The following is an 18315-nucleotide window of genomic DNA, read 5'->3' as shown; positions in this document are numbered from 1 at the left end:
TGATACAAAGCTCTATCAATGTTTCTAGAGTCTCTTTGTATATTGAAGGCCATTTTCTTCAAGCTCCACATCAAGTAATAAGGAAAATTTAGTTCTTTTCCTTTAACAAAATGCATAAGCAACCTTGCATGGTAAAAGAGGAGAGTCTCGAACCTACATTCACAAGTGAGGAATTTTTGGAGTACTAACAACATGTTCCTCCATTTGGTTTTGATAGCCATGATTGGAACTCCTTTCTTAAATGTTGAAGTATCCATGCATGGATTGTGTAATAAGTTCTTTTAATATTCATCCTTAAGTCTTTGACTCTTAAACAAGCTTTCTCCATCTCGAGGAAGTCTTGTCGCTTCTGTTATGAATGATTCAAATACTTTAAGCCTTATGTCTGCTATTTATGCCTCTATGTCATTAAATTCTCTAGAAAAATATCTCGTGACCTCCACTTAATGGTCATTGAACTTTTCAAAGAATTGAAGCCATCCCACTTGTTGCAACTGGTCTCTCACTCGTGGGTAAGAACTAAGAAAAAATTCTCCATGTGGTTCAATTATGAAAGTAACACCCATGGCGGTAGATAAGTTGTACCCTTGAATTGCCTCTTTCTTGATAGGGATGGTGGAAGATGGATGTGGTGGAAGAGAATGGGATTGATGGAGGTAGGGTATGAGTGAAATAGATAAGTGATTGAGTATAAATAGAACTCCTGTTTTATCAATGATTTCCCATGAATTCGTTTGATCTGTTTTTATAGTACCATTGAGATATTTCAAATAATTTGAATGCAGTGGAATGAGTTTATCATAATTAAGTGGGTTATGATAATAAGAAGGATGACAAGTGCAATCAAGATTATAGTACATGGTCATAATAATAAAAGAAGGTGTATCAAAATGATTATGTAAACCCATAAATCTATATTTTCTTACATGAAAACTAACTTAATATCCTTTGTAAATACCTCTTGTTGTATCCATTTTTCATTTTGTAGATTTGTGATGTCTTCTGGATGGTTATTAGTTGAATAATATTTGCAGGTCTGTGACTAGATGTGGAATTTTAATGAAGCTACACAAATTTGAAAAGTTTGTAGCTACTTTTCCAAACCTCATAATTTTGCTTGAAAACTTTGCTATTGTCGTGGCTGATCCTTATTGGTGCTGATGACTTTTGAGAATGCTTGGAGAAAAAGTAGGTCTCAAAGAATTAATTAGACATGAAAAAATTTATTAGAATAAAAAGGAGGGATAAAAAGGAAATGGGACAAGACAAGGGTTTGGGAAAATCTAAATCGCCAAGAATTATTGGTTTTTAGTTAAGATTTTCTGTATATATATGCCAACAATGTTGATTTTCATGTCTATACTTATTATTGTTATTTTATTTTTCAATTTAAGGTAAAAATTACAATCTAGTTGGAAGATGAGGAGAAGAGTCTCTATTTTCAACCAAATTGAAATCAGAATTATTTTGCAAATATTTGAAAAATTCCTCCCTTGTCAAGGGCTTATGATATAACTTTAATCTATGCCCATTAACAAGGAAGGTGCTCTTTTCTTCATCAATAGTCTTGATTCTAATTGCTCCATTATCAAAGATAATATCTATCTCATAGGGACCAAGGTAGTGAGTTTTAAAATTTCCTAGAAAATATTTCAATTTAGAGTAAAAAAGAAGAGCCTAGTCACCTGTCATGAATTTCTTAACTTTGATGAATTTTTCATGCCATCTCGATCTTTGCTACTGGACTATGTTGGTTCATTGAATAACATCTTGTCAAATCTCATCTGACTCATTCAATTGTTCCAACCTTTGTTTTTGCACCTTAGATAGGTCAAGCCCCAACTTTACTATTGTTTTAAAGGTCTCCACTTGGAACTCAATTGGAAGCAAGACTTGCTTCCCATAGACAAACTCATAGGGAGTGTGTCCTGTAGTGTTTTTCCATTGGTACGGTATGCCCAAAGTGCCCTTGGAAGCTTTTCTTTCCAAGCCTTTATGTGTAAGTGTATAATCTTGGTCAGGATTGCTTCAAGTACTTTATTGGTGGATTCGACTTTCCCATTGGCTTGTGGATGATATGGAGTATATTTTGTGTGCTTGATATTGTATTGTGCCATAACTTTCTACACTAACTTGATGTAAATTGAGGGCCTTGATCTATTAAAATTTCCCTTGGGACACCAAAACGAGTGAAAATATCCTCAAAAAGAAATGTAACTACAACATTTTCAGTAGCAAAAAGAAGTGCCTTAGCTTCTACCCATTTTGTAACATAATCTATGCAAACAAGAATATACCTCTTTTGCTTAGATGAAGGGTTGATTGGACCAACAAAATCTAGAGCCCATTTTTCAAAAGGATCTACAAGTACCTGAGGTTGTAGAGGCATTTCATCTGATTGTATGGGCTTTCCCATTATTTTGAAACTGTCACATCTTTTGACATATTCCTTGGCATCTCTAAAATGAGAACACCAGTAATATACCAAAAGAAGGTTTGTAGGAAGTTCTATCAGTGAAGTGTCCTCCACATAGTTCATCATGGAAATATTTCAATATATTTGGTTCTTCATATTCTCAGACACATCTCTGAATGATCAAATCAGGTCTAGTTTGGTACAACTCTCCCTCTATCCATGAGTAAGGTGCACTAGTTTTGATAATTTTCTGTCCTTTTTTGGCTAATAATTGTGGGGGAAACTTTCATGTAGCCAAATATTTAGCAATATCTACAAACCAAGGAGTTTTAGTGGACACTGCACAGAGGTATTCATCAGGAAACTTATCCTCTACAAGGGCATAAACATTATTATTCAGCATCTTGGAAAGGAAATCAACAACTGTGTTTTCCATCTTGACCCATCCAGAATGGTAATATTGAATTCCTATAATAATAACAACCATATAGTAATCCTGTCATTATTAATTGTTTTATTCATTAGACATATAATAACAAAATGATGTGTAACAATGAAAGTTTGATAACCAACAATATAATGTCAAAAAATATTAATGACAAGAGCAAAAACTAAAAAATCCTTTTCTGTTACTATATAATTTAACTCTGCAAAACCAAATTTTTAATTGTATGATAAATAGCATAAGGAGTTAAATTGTTTTGTCCCAACACAACTCCTAAAGTTGTATCTAAAGAATCAATTGAAATGTGAAAAGCGAGAGACCAATTAGGCCCCATTAATATTGGTGCTTTTGTAATTTTTTGCTTTAATGATTCAAATTCATTTTGGCAGTCAAAATTCCAAACAAAATCACAATCTTTTGTGATAAGTTTAAAGAGTGGAGAAGCTATTTTGCGAAGTTTTCTATGAATATTCTATAATATACTATAAAACCAAGAAAACTTCCAACATCTCTTTCACAAGTAGGAATTGAAATTTTAGAAATTACCTCTACCTTAGACACATCCACTTTGATCCCATCACCTAAAATATGGTGGCCTAAAAAAATTTCCTCATTAAACACCATAAAACATTTTTCATGAATTAGTGAAAGATTTGCTTCTTTACACATAATGAGAACTTTTTTTAATTTTTCGAGAGCTTCTTCAAAAGTGTTTCCATAAACATTTTGGTTGTGGAGCCTGATTATCATCTTGATTGAGAGGCCTTAGCCGTGTTGGACTCCAGTTCCTAAATGGGGTAGCAACACTGCCAAGGGGTCCATGGGGGTGATAACTAATTTTAAAGAGCTCCCCCTTGGAGGGGTTCGGGGGAAGTGCCCCTAAAGCTAAAAATAGATGAAAAAATTCCTTGTAAAACATTGTAATTTCGTAATCAACCTGGGTCGTTCCTTAGGCAAATTATTTGATGGTAGAAGTTATGTTAATTTAGGGTTTTTTACCTAGAAGGTAACCCTCAATTTATATGTGGGAATTTTATTGCGACTGTGTATTATTATTCCTAGCGAGAGAGAGAAGAGGTTGTGTGAGAGCGAAGAGGAAATTATAGCAGATCTGCTATAGGTTGTATCTCTTCATTTCGCTAGATAATATTAAAGGAAGGACTGCATGTTTCTCCGTGGACGTAGCCCAAATTGGGTGAACCATGTATATATTGTCTTTTTTTATGTGTTTATGTATTTGTGTTTCCACAATATTTTATGTGTTCCATTGCTTTGTAATATATCATTTTCTAACAACTGGTATGAGAGCCAAAGTTTTGTTTGGCTGATAAATTCACAGGAGAGAAGGGTTCCTAGTTCAAGTGGGAGAAATGGTAAAATACGATTGGTTTAGGTTCGAGAAATTTAACAGGAAAAATTACCAGATATGGAAGATACATATGGAAGATTATCTATACCAGAAAGATATGTACCTACCATTGAGTGGAAAATCAAAAAAGTCGACGAGTATGGCAGATGCAGAATGGGAGATTCTTGATAGAAATGCACTAGGAACAATACATCTGTGTCTGACAGCGTCGGTGGCATTCACATTTCAAAGGAAATGACAACATAAGGTTTAATAACGATATTGGAAAAATTATATGAAAAACCCTCATCCTCAAATAAGGTATTTCTTATGAAGCGTCTATTTAATATGAAGATGTCACAAGGAAGATCTCTTGATGATCATTTAAATGACTTTAACATGGTTACTAGTTAAAGTAAGTTATGTAGGTGTAAATTTTGATTATGAAGTTAGGGCACTGTTATTTCTATGTTCATTGCTAGAAAGTTGGAATGTCTTAGTTATGGCTATTAGTAACTCTGTCTCTAGATATAGTGCTTTAAAGTTTGATGATGTTGTTGGTGACATCCTTAGAGAAGAAATACTACGGAGAAGCTCCGGTGAGACATTAAGTAGTTCTTTGAATGCATAGACTAGGGGAAGAAAAATGGAAAGAGGTAGGAGCCCAGGAAATCACAGTAAGTAAAGAAAAGGTAGATCCAAATCTAGATCAGGGATAGTGTTCTAGAAATGTGGGAAGAAAGGACACTTGAAGAAAGACTGCAAATCTCAGAAAGGAAAAGAAGGAGATGGACAACAAGAGAACAATAATGAAGCAAATGTGACAGGTGATGTGTTGCAAGATGATTTGATTATTTCATTAGAAAATATTATTGATGCCTGGGTGGTTGATTCAATGGCTTTAGTCCATGCTACATTTGATAGGAAAATTTTTCATGACTATGTTTAAGGAGATTTTGGACATGTTCATTTGGGTGATGATAAACCCTGTAAAATCATTGGAATGGGTAAGGTTTTTGTAAAGAAAAAAATGGAAACCAATGGCTATTAAAGGAGGTAAGGCATGTTCTCGATTTGGATAAAAATATAATGTCAACAAGGTAGTTAGGTGGTGAAGGTTGTGTAACTACATTCATAGAAAAAGCCTGGAAGGTCACTAAAGGATCACTGGTAACAAAAAAAGGAGAAAAGGTTGGTATGTTGTAATGATATTTCTTATTTTTTAATGCTTTAACCTCCAAAATAGCATATATGAGAGTGTGGCATCATGGGCTCAGGCACATTAGTGAGAAAGGGATGCAGATTCTTCACTCAAGAATTTGTTGCCAGGTTTGAAGCATGTTGATTTGGATTTATGTGAGAATTGTGTGTACAAAAAATAGAAGAGAGTCAGATTTATCAAAGTTGAGAAAGAAAGGAAGAGAGAAAAAATAGAGCTTGTGCGTACAGATGTATGGGGACCATCTCAGCTATAATCTCTTGGTGGCTCTCGCTATTATGTTACTTTTATTGATGATGCAACTAGAAATACATGGATTTATTGTATTCAAAATAAATCTGATGTATTTGATACTTTCAAGAAATGGAAATATTTGGTTGAGAATGAGACAAGAAAGAATTTAAAGTGTCTCATATCAGATAATGGATGTGAATACTATGGTGAAGATTTTGACAACTACTATTTAGAACATGGAATTTGCAAAGAGAAGACAATTCCAGGAATGCCACAGGAAAATGGTGTGTCAGAAAGGAGGAACAAGAAAATCATGGAGTGCACAAGGTGCATGATATTGCATGCAGGATTTCCCTTACAATTTTGGGCAAATACTAGAGATAATGATGCTTATCTAATAAAAAGAGGGCCTTCAAGTTATTTGAATGGTGGTATTCTAGAGGAGGCATGGATAGGTAAAAAGGGTAAACTACTCATTTTTAAATACTTTTGGTTGTGGAGCCTTTGTCCACATTAATAAATAAAATAGAACAAAGCTTGAGGAAAAATCAAAGAAATGTACCTTTATTGGATATGGTGTTAATGATTTTGGTTATCGCTTATATGATTATGAAAATCACAAAATCATTAGGAGCATAGATGTCATATTCAATGAAAAGGTCTTGTATAAGGATTAGATGTAGGAAAGGAAATAGGAAAAGGAAAACAAAGAATATATAATGCTTGATGAGATCACAGAAAAATTAAAGGTGACTGAAAATAATAATGATCAATATCCACAACAACAACAAAAAAACCACAACAATGATAGACACCTCAAACACTTGAAAGTGGTGTTAGAAGATCTACCAGGATAAGTAGACCCCTTGAATGATACTCTCCTTCATTATATTATGTATTGTTGACTGATTCTGGTGAACCAGAATTATATGAAGAAGAAATGCAGATAGAAACCAGGAAGAAGTGGGATCAAGCCATGGAAGAAGAGATGGATTCCTTGATGCATAACCAGAATTGGGACTTAGTCAGGTTTTCTGCATGTAAAACAATATTGCAGAATAAATGGGTTTACATGTTGAAGGAAGAAGATGGAGGGAAATAGAGGTATAAGGCTAGACTTATTGTGAAGGGGTTTGCATAAAAGAAAGGTGTTATGCACCCAGCCCACAAAATAGAAGAAGGGATAGATCAACGACTTCACAATTAACCTCTTCAAGGGGGAAACCCCCTTTACATTACACAAATGAACAATTCTTGGATGATACAAATGATAAGACCTCCTTTCTACATATAGGAGTCTAAGGGGTCATAATATAATCAGAGCCTACATAAAAATAATATTGTAAGGTCACAACAATAATAATAGTGGGCTTCTATGGGGCACAATAATAACAATATGGGGACTACAAGGGCACACCAATACAATGAGGGGGTTGCACTAATAACAATAAGGGGCTACACTAGTATTATAGGGACCTAACATGCCCCTGTCCTCCAAAAACATGTTGTCCTCATTGCTTGAGTAGTTCTAGATGCTTCTGTATAAAATTATCATCCTCCCATGTGGAATCTTTAGTGGGTAAGTTCTTCCACTTGATGAGATACTCAGAAATTGATCAATTTCGTAGCTATTAGGTTCTTGATTCCGTGACTGATTTAGGTTCCAATATGAGTTTTCCTTCCTCGTCAAGTTCTGGAAATATTGTTTGAACTGGGAGCTTGGCCCCTATAACCTTCTTTAAGCATGAAACATGGAAAACTGGGTGCACTCGAGAAGATGCAAGAAGCTCCAATTTGTATGCCATAGCACCAATCTTTTGCAACACCTTGTAAGGACCATAGTTCCTTGGTGATAATTTATTGTCCTTGTTAGCTTGCTTGAGGAAGATTTGTTTTTATGATTGTAGTCATACAAATACCCAATCGCCTACATCAAAACTTCTTTCACTATGATGTTGATATGCATGTTGTTTCATTTGATTATGTGCCAAAGTGAGGTTATCCTTTAAGAGTTGGAGAACTTGTTTTTGATGCTCGATGTGATATTCCACTACTTGAACCTTAGAATTTTCTCTTAAATATGATGCGCTGGATGGTGGATGATATCCATAAAGTTCGAATGCATTACAAGATATGTTCAGATTCATTTCTTCTTTCTCTGGGGTTGGTTCATGGTGTATATCCTATTCTTTTGACGTTTCTTGATTTTTTTCTTTCTCCTCTTCACAATCTATGTAAAATAATTTTTTCTTAGAAAACTTATGACCTTTAGTGTATTTACTATCACAACTGTAACAAAGCCCCTTTCCTCTTTTTTCATCCAATTGTTGTGGTGTCAAACTTGTAGGTTGTGGAAGGATAGGAGCAACAACACTTTCATCTTTATAGTTGTGAGTGATATACTTCCTTATTGCCATAATTTTGCTTTCCACTTTCTTGCCACCCTGAATGTCTTCTCCAATGAATCAGGTTCCAAAGGAAAACCTCATGTTGGATGTTATCTTTTAAATTCTCTATGAAGAGATCAATCCTATGCTCCTCTGGAATATCATTTACCCTTATATTCAATTTTTGGAAGCCCTCAATGTGCTCCACCATTGAACCCTTTTGTTTGAGATTTATCAATTGGCTAAAGAAGGTGTTGCTCTTTGTATCCTCATAATGTGCTATTATTTCCTCTGTAAAAATTGACCAAGTGAAAAGTGGTTTACGATAACAAATGCCTCGATACCATACAAATTTATTAGGTTTTAAATATAAAGTTGCAATGCTTACCTTTTGACAATAACAATAACAATAATGGGCTTCTATATGGCATAATAAGAACAATATGGGGACTATGAGGGCACAACAATATAATAAGGGGGTTGCACTAATAACAATAAGGGGCTAAACTAGTAGTATATGGACCTAGATTTACAATTTGATGAAATTTTTTCTCCCGTTGTTAAAATGACTTCAATCAGAACTATTTGAAGTCTAGTGGCAGCAGAATATTTGCATCTTGAGAAGTTAGATGTAAAGAAAACCGTTCTTCATGGGGATTGGAGGAGTAAATATATATGAAACAAACACAAGGGTATGAGGTCAAAGGGAAGGAGAAATTAGTGTGTAGGTTGAAGAAGAGCTTGTATGGTTTAAAATAGGCTCCAAGGCAATGCTATCTAAAATTTGGTAAGTTTATGTCTAAACAAGGTTATACTAGATGTCATTTTGATTACTATGTTTATCTTAAGAAACAAAATGATGGCAACTATACTATATTTCTATTGTATGTAGATGACATGCTTGTTACAGGGTCTAACATGCAGGAAATAAATGTGCTCAAAGGAAAATTTGCAAATTCATTTGTAATGAAGGATTTGGGTGCTGCAAAATAAATCCTTGGTACGAGAATAATTAGAGATAGGAAAAATCACAAATTAACATCATCTCAGAGTGAGTACATAGAACATAAAAAATGTGTTGGAAATATTAAATATGAAGAATGCAAAACTAGTTAGGACACTGCTGGCTAGCCATTTCAAACTAAGTAAGGAGATGTGTCCCAAGACTTAGGAAGAGATGGATTATATGTGTAAAGTTCCATATGCATTAGTAGTTGGAAGCTTAATGTATGAAATGGTCTGCACAAGGTCTGATATTGCACATGCAGTGGGTGTTGTAAGCAGGTATATGAATAATTCATGAAAAGAGCATTGGATGGCAGTGAAGTGGATTCTCATGTATTTTAGAGGTACAACAAATCAAGCATTATGATTTAGTGGTTCAAACATTTATCTACAGGGATATGTTGATGCAAATATGGCAAGTGATAAAAATAATAGGAGGAACATCAAAGGGTATGCATTTATTATAGGTGGCACAACTGTCAATTGGCTTTCACAGTTTTAAAACATTATTACACTTTCAACAATGGAAGCATAATATGTTGCTGCTACAAAGGCTAGTAAGAAATGATTTGGTTACAAAGGCTTATGGATGAGTTGGGAAAGAATAAGGAGATGGACAGGTTATACAGTGATAGCCAAAGTTCCATTCATCTTGCAAAGGATTCAAAATTTCATTCCAAGACTAAACATATACAACTCAAGTACCATTTCATACGGTCATTGTTGGAAGATGGAAAAGATACACACTAGCTAGAATCCTGCAGACATGCTAAAAAAAGTTATAACCAGAGAGAAAATAATATCCTACTCAGTTTCAATTGGTCTTCAAGTATGATGATGAAGATGAGAAACAACCGGGTCTAAAGTGGAAGCGTTTTCCAACAAATGAAGCAACAGTGGAGTTGTTATAACCAGTTTCCAAGTGGGAGATTATTGGGCGTGGAGCTTGATTATCTTCTTGATTCATAGGTCTCAACCGCATTGGACCCCAGTTCCTAAACATGGTGGCAACATTACCCATATGATAGCCGCCATGGGGGTATAGGGGGGGTAATGACTACTTTTAAAGAGCCCACACCTAGCGGGGGTTTGGGGGCAGTGCCCTCGAAGCTAAAAATAGATGAAAATTACCTTGTAAAATATTGTAATTTCATATTCAATATGGGTTGTTCATCAGGCGAATGATCCGACTATAGAAGTTATGTTAAATATAGGGTTTTTTTCCCTAGAAGAAAACCCTCAATTTATATGAGGGAATTGTATTGCAATTGTTTATTATTATTCTGAGTGAGAGAGAGAGGAGGTTGTGTGAGCGTCAAGAGGAAATTATAGTGGATTTGTTGTAGGTTGTATTTCTTCATTTTCCTGGATAATATAAAAGGAAGGATGCATTGTTTCTCCATGGACATAGCCCAAATTAGATGAACCACGTATATTTGTGTCTCTCTTGTTTTATGCGTTTTTGTATTTGTGTTTCCGTAATATTTTATGTGTTCCATTGCACTGTAATATATAACTTTATACCAAAATAGCGAAATCGTCCATGTAAACTTCTACACAATCATGAATCAAGTCAGAGAAGATGCCTAGGACTTCTCTTTGAAATGTTGCAGGTACATTACATAACCGAAAATGAAGTACCTTGTAAGCATGCGTACCCCATGTACATGTAAAGGTTGTTATGTCTTAGTCTTCTGGTGCCAATTGGATTTGGTTATATCCACTGAAACCATCTAGAAATGAAAAATATTTCTTCCCTGCTAAAGTATATAGGACTTGATCAATTAAAGGTAGTGGAAAATGATATTTTAAAGCAACCTTATTTAGTTCTCTATAATTAATGCACACTCTCCACTTTCCATTCTTCTTAGGAACAATCACTAAAGGTGAGATCCATTGATTATCTGATATCGGATAAATGAAATTCAAATTAAGAAAATTTTGTAGTTCCTCCTTAACAATTTCTCTTATTTTGGGATTCATCCTTCTCTGAGGTTATCTAACAAGTTTTGAATTTTCTTGAATGTAAATTTCATGCATACATGTATTAGGATCAATTCCTTTCAGATTAGTATATTCCCATGCATATGCAGAGGTATGTTTTTGTAACATCTTTATCAATTGTTTCTTTTGAAATACTACCAAGTTATTATTAATATTTGATGTTTTTCCTAGAAAAATTTTCACCAAAGAAATGCCAAACTTCTCCATAGAATGCAAAACTACTTTAGATTAATGAGATGATAAATAATCAATATTACATTTCTCTTGAAAAATTTGATATTGTTCACAATAAGAAGAAGAATCATTATTATTAATCAAATTTATCAATTGATCTTCCTCATCTATTTGTCAAAGAGTAAACACTGGTTGAATATCTTCAAAGTCTTCATTATCATCATCCATCCAAACTTCAATTCTACTTCAATTATTGTTTTTGCAGGTGGATACAATGTGAATCTCTTTGTAGAACTACCATCAGTGTACATATCACCATATATACTACTTATGAATGCATCGACTATAGCTAGCCAAGGTCTACCAAGGATCAAAGGATCATGCCTCCTACATTATTCTTGGAGTTAAAATCATAAAATCTATATGATACCCCCATGAGTCTAAGGACACAGATACATCTTCTAATATACCATCAGGTTTGATAACAGATATATATGCTAACTGTAATAGAGTTTGGGTTTATTGAAGATTAGGAAGCTTTAATTGATCCATAGTGTGCTTACTCATGATATTAATGGTTGATCCTAAATCAGTCAAAGTGTTTGGGATCTCAATACCATTGATGTGAATTTTTACAATAGGGCTACCAAGAACTATATATTTTTGAACTATTGGTTTCCCCATAATAATATTTGCAATCTTTCACACTAATTGAACCTTTTTAACATAATTTCTTTTTCTCCCTAGCTTTCTAACGCACAAATCCTTTATTGTCTTTGCAAATATATGTATTTCTTTTATAGATTGAAGTAAAGGAATTTTGATGCCAACATTTTTAAATTCATCTAGCATATCATAATCGGGTAAAATAATTTTCCTTTCTATTCCCTTATCAATTTTCAGACTTTTTGGAAAAGGGTGACGTTGTAGGGAAACAAAAGGTTTCTCTACTAGAGGAATTGTAGGATTTGACTTTATTTGGTTGTCACCTAATTGTGTAGGATCATCTTCCTTTGGAGGAATATTTTCTTGATCAAGAGGTGCCTCTTTTTTAGGGATTTTATCCTCCTTATATTCTTGGATGACAAGTCATGTTGATTTCTTTTGCACAACCCAACCAGGTCTAAGTGGGACATCATTTAGACCTAGAGGGGCTATCATGCAAGCTTGAAAATTTTGACCCTCAACGTTATATATGGGTTGTTGAGGAGCTTTATTATTTGGATTCTAAAGTGGTTGAGCAGGTACTTAATTGGATTTTTGAGGAAATGGAATGGATGGCAAGGGAAGTGGTTGACTTGTAGTCAATCACGGTTGGAATCGTGGTTGTATAGGTATTGAAGATTGAGAGGGATAATACTAAGGTGGATATTGAGGGTATGACTATTGGAATAGAGAACATTAAGGTTTCCTACTATAAGAATTTTTCCAACCCTATGATCAGGTTGGGTTTTGGGATTGAGGTGGCCAAGTTTTGTTGAGAAATGAAACAAGTAAGTATCCATTTGACTTTGCCTTGGTCAAATTGAGAAAATTCAAATTTCGACATCAACAGATAACTTGCATGTAATTAACTTGTGTGACATGTCTCTTATCACTCATTTAGCTTAGTAAATTCAAGTTAGAGGGCTTGGAGTTTATTTAAGCATGTGTGATTGCTAAATTTTAGTAATCCAGTTCAGTTATATCTAATTTAGTCCAGTTAAACTAGTTCTAGTAGTTGGAGGAACTAGTGGAAGGTTAGTTGCATAGTGAGACATTCGTCTAACTCAGTGATCATCCAGTTAACTGATCAATCGAACCAAAATAACTAGTTCATGCAGAGAACCTGAGTTCCCCAGTTGTGGTGGAGATTTCGAGGTAGTGTAACATCAATTTTAGACTAGTCTTGAGTGTACATGTGTTGCATGCAGTTAGATGATCAACATTGGGAATTGTGCAATCATTTGGAGCAAAATTCCTAAATAATAGGGGCCTAATTCCTCAGGATTTATGTAAGGAAATAGGGGCTCAATCTGAGACAGAAATTGACTAACACTGGGTCATAACTTCTCATTGAGCAGAGAGATAGGTTATTCACTTGCAGGTTGAGATCAGATAGAGCTAGAATTAGTGATACATCTCTATTCATATGATTTAATGCAAGAAAGATTAAGGGATTTTTAGTAGTTTCTTTTCACTAGAAAAATATTGTGCATGTCTGAGATTGTTATTCTAAATTGTGAATTAATGTCTTCAAAACAATAGAGTAGAATATTGTCTCTTGATTTAGATTAAAATCTCTTGAGCAACTGCAATTCTACATCATAATTCTACATGATATCAGAGAAAGATTCACATTAGAACAAGAATTTAGAAGTTGTTTCTCAGGAGGTTTGAATTTAAAACTTTAGTATAGCAGGACCTCTTCAGAGTTGGGAAGATGACCTTTAACGGACTGAGATTAGAGTATGCCTTGGAAGGAAGCTTGAATTTTATTACATGGAAGGATTAAATGGAGGTAGTGTTGGATGACAATGGATTGTTAGAATATGTCAAGACGGATATTGCAAAAACAAAGGTATCCGATGAACAAAACCTAGCCCAATGGAAGAAATATGTAGCTGAGGCGAGGAGAATAATCTTGGAGGGAGTGAAATACCACATTATCTCAAATATCCATAGGAAAGAAAACCTTTCGGAATGTGGAAGGAACTGGCAAAGTTGTTCAAGAAAAACAGTGACCACCGGAAATTTCCCCCCAAAGAGAAACTTTGAAATATCAAGATGCTGAAGAATGACACTATTCCACAGTATCTCAACAGATTTACACAAGTTTGTGATGAGATTGGAGGGGTTGCTATAAATGTTGTAGAAGATGAATTGGTGAGCTTAAATCTTCTAGGCATTCCAAAAAGATGGCATAGCTACTAGGACTCGATGAACATAAGGGATAAATTACCTAATTGGGAATGCTTATGGTCTGATTTGGTACAAGAAGAGATCAGGCGGAATACTAGAGATGGAACTTCATCCAAGGGTGAGGATGAAGAAAACTTTACATTGGTTAGAAAGGGAAATAAGGGAATAAATATCAAACCAAACTAGAATCTAGCCAAGGGGGAAAGAAGAAAGACTTATCCAAAATAAAATTCTTCAATTGTCATGAAATCAGGCACTATGCTACAAAGTGTCCACATAAAAATTCTAGCAATTAGGAGGAGAAATAGCTGAGGCATTGGATTGACAATTTGAGCTAGACTTCACCCTTATCACATGCATGACCAACACAATGATGGGGAGTGTGTCGTACTTGGAATCTGGTGCCTCATTCCACATGAAAAGGTGTAGAGATTTTTTTAGTGACCCAGAGGAGAAAGCTATCCAGATGCATATTGAGCTCGGGGATGACATAAGGTACATTGTTACGAGGATTGGTACAATAACCTTTTAGAGGGTGTCAGGATCCCCTCTTCACCTCAAAGATGTCATATTTGTTTCAGGCCTAAAGAAGAATCTCATCTTTGTAGTAGTTTTGGAAGACCATGGTTATGATGTGAACTTCAACAAAGGGAAATCATTTGTAAGACACATAGACACTAGATAGGTGAAGAAAATCAGGGTTCGTGTGAATAACCTGTACAAGATGGATGCGAAATATTGTGTTACATTAAGGAGTAAGGTAGAGAAAGTGCAGAGTCACAATGTCAGTGAAATTTGGCATAGGAGATTAGGCCTTTTGCATCATGACGCCCTGAAAATTATGCAGCAAATAACCACAAGCACTAGTTGTTAAAGAGATCGACAAGAAGTTGAAGGCTCTTAAGAGTGACAATGGAGGTGAGTATGTTTTGAATGAATTCAAGGAGTTCTATATGAAAGAAGGCATTCGAAGAGAGATGATAACACCCCAAAACCCACAACAGAATGGGGTAGTTGAGAGAAAGAACCAGAGCATTGTTGGAGTTGGGAGAGATATGTTACATGAACAAGGCCTACCAATGTATTTATGGTCACAGGCATGTAACATAACAATCTACTTGTAGAACCAAAGTCCTCATAGGATCCTTGGTATGATTACACCAAAGGAGGCTTTATTGAGGAGAAAGTCAGATGTGTCTCACTTCAAGATTTATGGAGCCTCTGTTTACTGTTATGTCTTCAAATGTTCAAGGGAGAAGCTTGAGCCAACAATAGAGTTGGGATGTTTTTATGGGGTACAACGAAACTCCACACAATTACCGTGTGTACTTAACTTCCCTTAGAATGACAGTTGTGTGAAGGGATGCAAACTTTTATGAGGAGAGAGCGAAGCGATGCTCTCTTGAGAGGGAGCTTCAGATCCCACCAAAAGAGGAGCTTTTATCCCCAAAGGAGGAACATAAAGAAGTTATGGAGTAGCCACAAATTGAGGAGTAGAGAGTGGAGACATACACTCATGTAGAACAATCTAGAGAAGGTACAAAAAGAATTAGGGAAGATGATATATTAGCATTGTATGCGAGGGAGAATGCGGCATCTCCTTCAAATTTGCACAGGCAAAGGAGGTCACTTGAGAGGTACATTGGCTACATGGATCTAATGACTAAGCTAATAGAGACTGAGCCATACTATTTCTAGGAGGCAATTGAGAAACCAATTTGGGTTGATGCAATGGTGGAAGAATACGAATCCATCATGAAGAATAGTGTTTGGGAAGTGGTCCCAAGACCAACAGATAAATCAATTGTGGGTTTGATATGCATCTTCAAGGTTAAGATGCATTAGATGAAAGAATAGAGAAGTATAAGGCCAAATTTGTGGCCAAAGGATTCTCTCAAGTTGAGGGAATAGACTATGAGGAAACCTTTTCTTTTGTAGCAAGGTATTCATCCATTAGATAAATTCTTGCACTGGTTATGTAGATGGGGTGGAAGATCCACTAGATGGATGTACTTATTTTTTTTCTCAATGGTGCTATTGAGGGGTAGGTGTACATCAAGCAACCAGAAGGTTTTGAGACATTTGATCAGGGGTATCATGTGTGCAGACTCAAGTGAACATGTATGGTCTCAAGCAAGAACCCCGTGCTTGGTAAACCATGATCGATAGTTATCTCACTTGTTAGGGCTTCACCAAAAGTGAATCAGATGTGAATCTATATCATATTTTGATAGAAGGTAAATTGCTTATCATTATTTATATGTTGATGATTTAATATTAACTAGTGATGAGAAACTAATAAGATCTTAGAAGGAGGACCTTGTAAGGTAATTTGAAATGAAGGACATGGGTCTCATGCACTACTTCCTCAGGTGGGAATTTTTTGTGCCTCAAGGAAAGTATGAAAATGAGATACTGCAAAGATTCTGCATGGAGAGTTTTAAACCCATGGAGACACCTCTAGCGACAAACTAGAGGAAGGAGACTACCACTCCAGGTTAAGAGGTGAATTCTACCATTTACCGACAGTTAGTGGGTTCACTAATGTATCTTGTGAACACATGACCAAATATGTGTTATGCAGTCAACCAACTAAGCCAAGCTATGGTTAGGCCGCCCAATTTATATCGGAAGGCAGTTAAGCATATTTTATGGTACCTCAGAGGAACTACCCAGTATGGATTATGGTATAGATGGATAAAGGGAGTGAAAATGTGTGGCTTCACAGATATAGATTGGATAGGGAGTTTGTCTGAATGAAGGAGTACATTAGGTGGAAATTTCAGTGTTGGGTTCGCAACAATTTCTCATACAACATGAAGAAAACATATGTGGTGCTAAGCTTGACAGAAGTAAAATACATGGATGTAAGTCAAGCAACATGTGAGGTGATTTGGATGAGAAATATATTTGTGGGATTTTTTGGTCAGTTGATGGATCCAACTGTGATATATTGTGATAATCGGAGTTGCATCAAGCTCTTTGAGAGTCTAGTATTTCATGATTGATCCAAGCATATAGATATCGGGTATCACCATTTACGGGAATGTGAGAGGAAAATAATGTTGCTACAATACATTCTGATAGAGGAACAATATGCTGACATCTTGAAAAAGGTTTTATCAATAGGGAAGTTCGAGTTCCAAAGGTCAAATTGAGAAAATTCAAATTTCCACATTAGTAGACAACTTGGATGTAGTTAACTTGTGTGACATGGCTCTTGTCACTCTGCTAGCTTAGCAAATTCAAGTTTAAGGGTTTGGATTTCATTTAAGCATGTGTGATTGCTAAATTTTACTAATCTAGTTCAGTTATGTTTAGTTGAGTTCAGTTAAACTAGTTCTAGTAGTTGGAGGAACTAGTGGAAGGTCAGTTTTGTAGTGAGACAACAGTCTAACTTAGTGATCATCTAGTTAACTAATCAATCAACCCAAAATAGCTAGTGCATGCAGAGAATTTGAGTTCCTTAGACATGGTGGAGATTCCAAGGTAGTGTAACATCAATTGTAGACTAATCTTGAGTGTACATGTGTTGCACACAACCAGATGATAAATATTGGGAATTGCATAATCAATTGGAGGAAAATTCCTAAATAATGACGGCCTAATTCCTCAGGATTTACGCAGGGAAATAGGGGCTTAATCTAAGGAAAAAATTGACTAAGTCTGGGTCAAAGCTTCTCATTGAGAACAAATATAGGTTATTCACTTGCAGGTTGACCTCCAAGAGAGCTAACATTTGTAATACATCTCTATTCATATTATTTAATGAAATAATGCTTAAGGGGGTTTTAACAGTTGCTTTCCCCTAGAAAAATGTTGTGAATGCGTGTTATTTCTTATTGCATGTCTAAGATTGTTGTTCTAAATTGTGAATTAATGTCCGTAGAATAGTAGAGTAGAATTTTGTATCTTGATTTAAATTAAAATTTGTTGAGAAGTTGCAATTATACATCGTAATTATACAAGTTTTCCAAGGCATAGGTGCATTCCAATTTCTTTGTGGTTGTGCATGTGACTGGTATTGTGCATTTGGGTCTTATACCATACCCGCCTCTCTAGGATGTCGTAGTCATTTGGGAGCAAAAAAGCAGAGTTATTCAACTTGAATTGTTCCAACTTGATCTTGGAAGACAACCTTAAGACCAGGTATTGAGGGACACTCTTTTGTATCATTATTTC

This window comes from Pinus tabuliformis, chromosome 9 (genome assembly GCF_031772625.1).
Source record: "Pinus tabuliformis cultivar Carrire ecotype Pingquan chromosome 9, CPIR1, whole genome shotgun sequence".
Lineage (NCBI taxonomy): Eukaryota > Viridiplantae > Streptophyta > Pinopsida > Pinales > Pinaceae > Pinus > Pinus tabuliformis.
The sequence above is the reverse complement of the archived record's forward strand: the minus strand, read 5'-3'. Positions refer to the sequence as shown.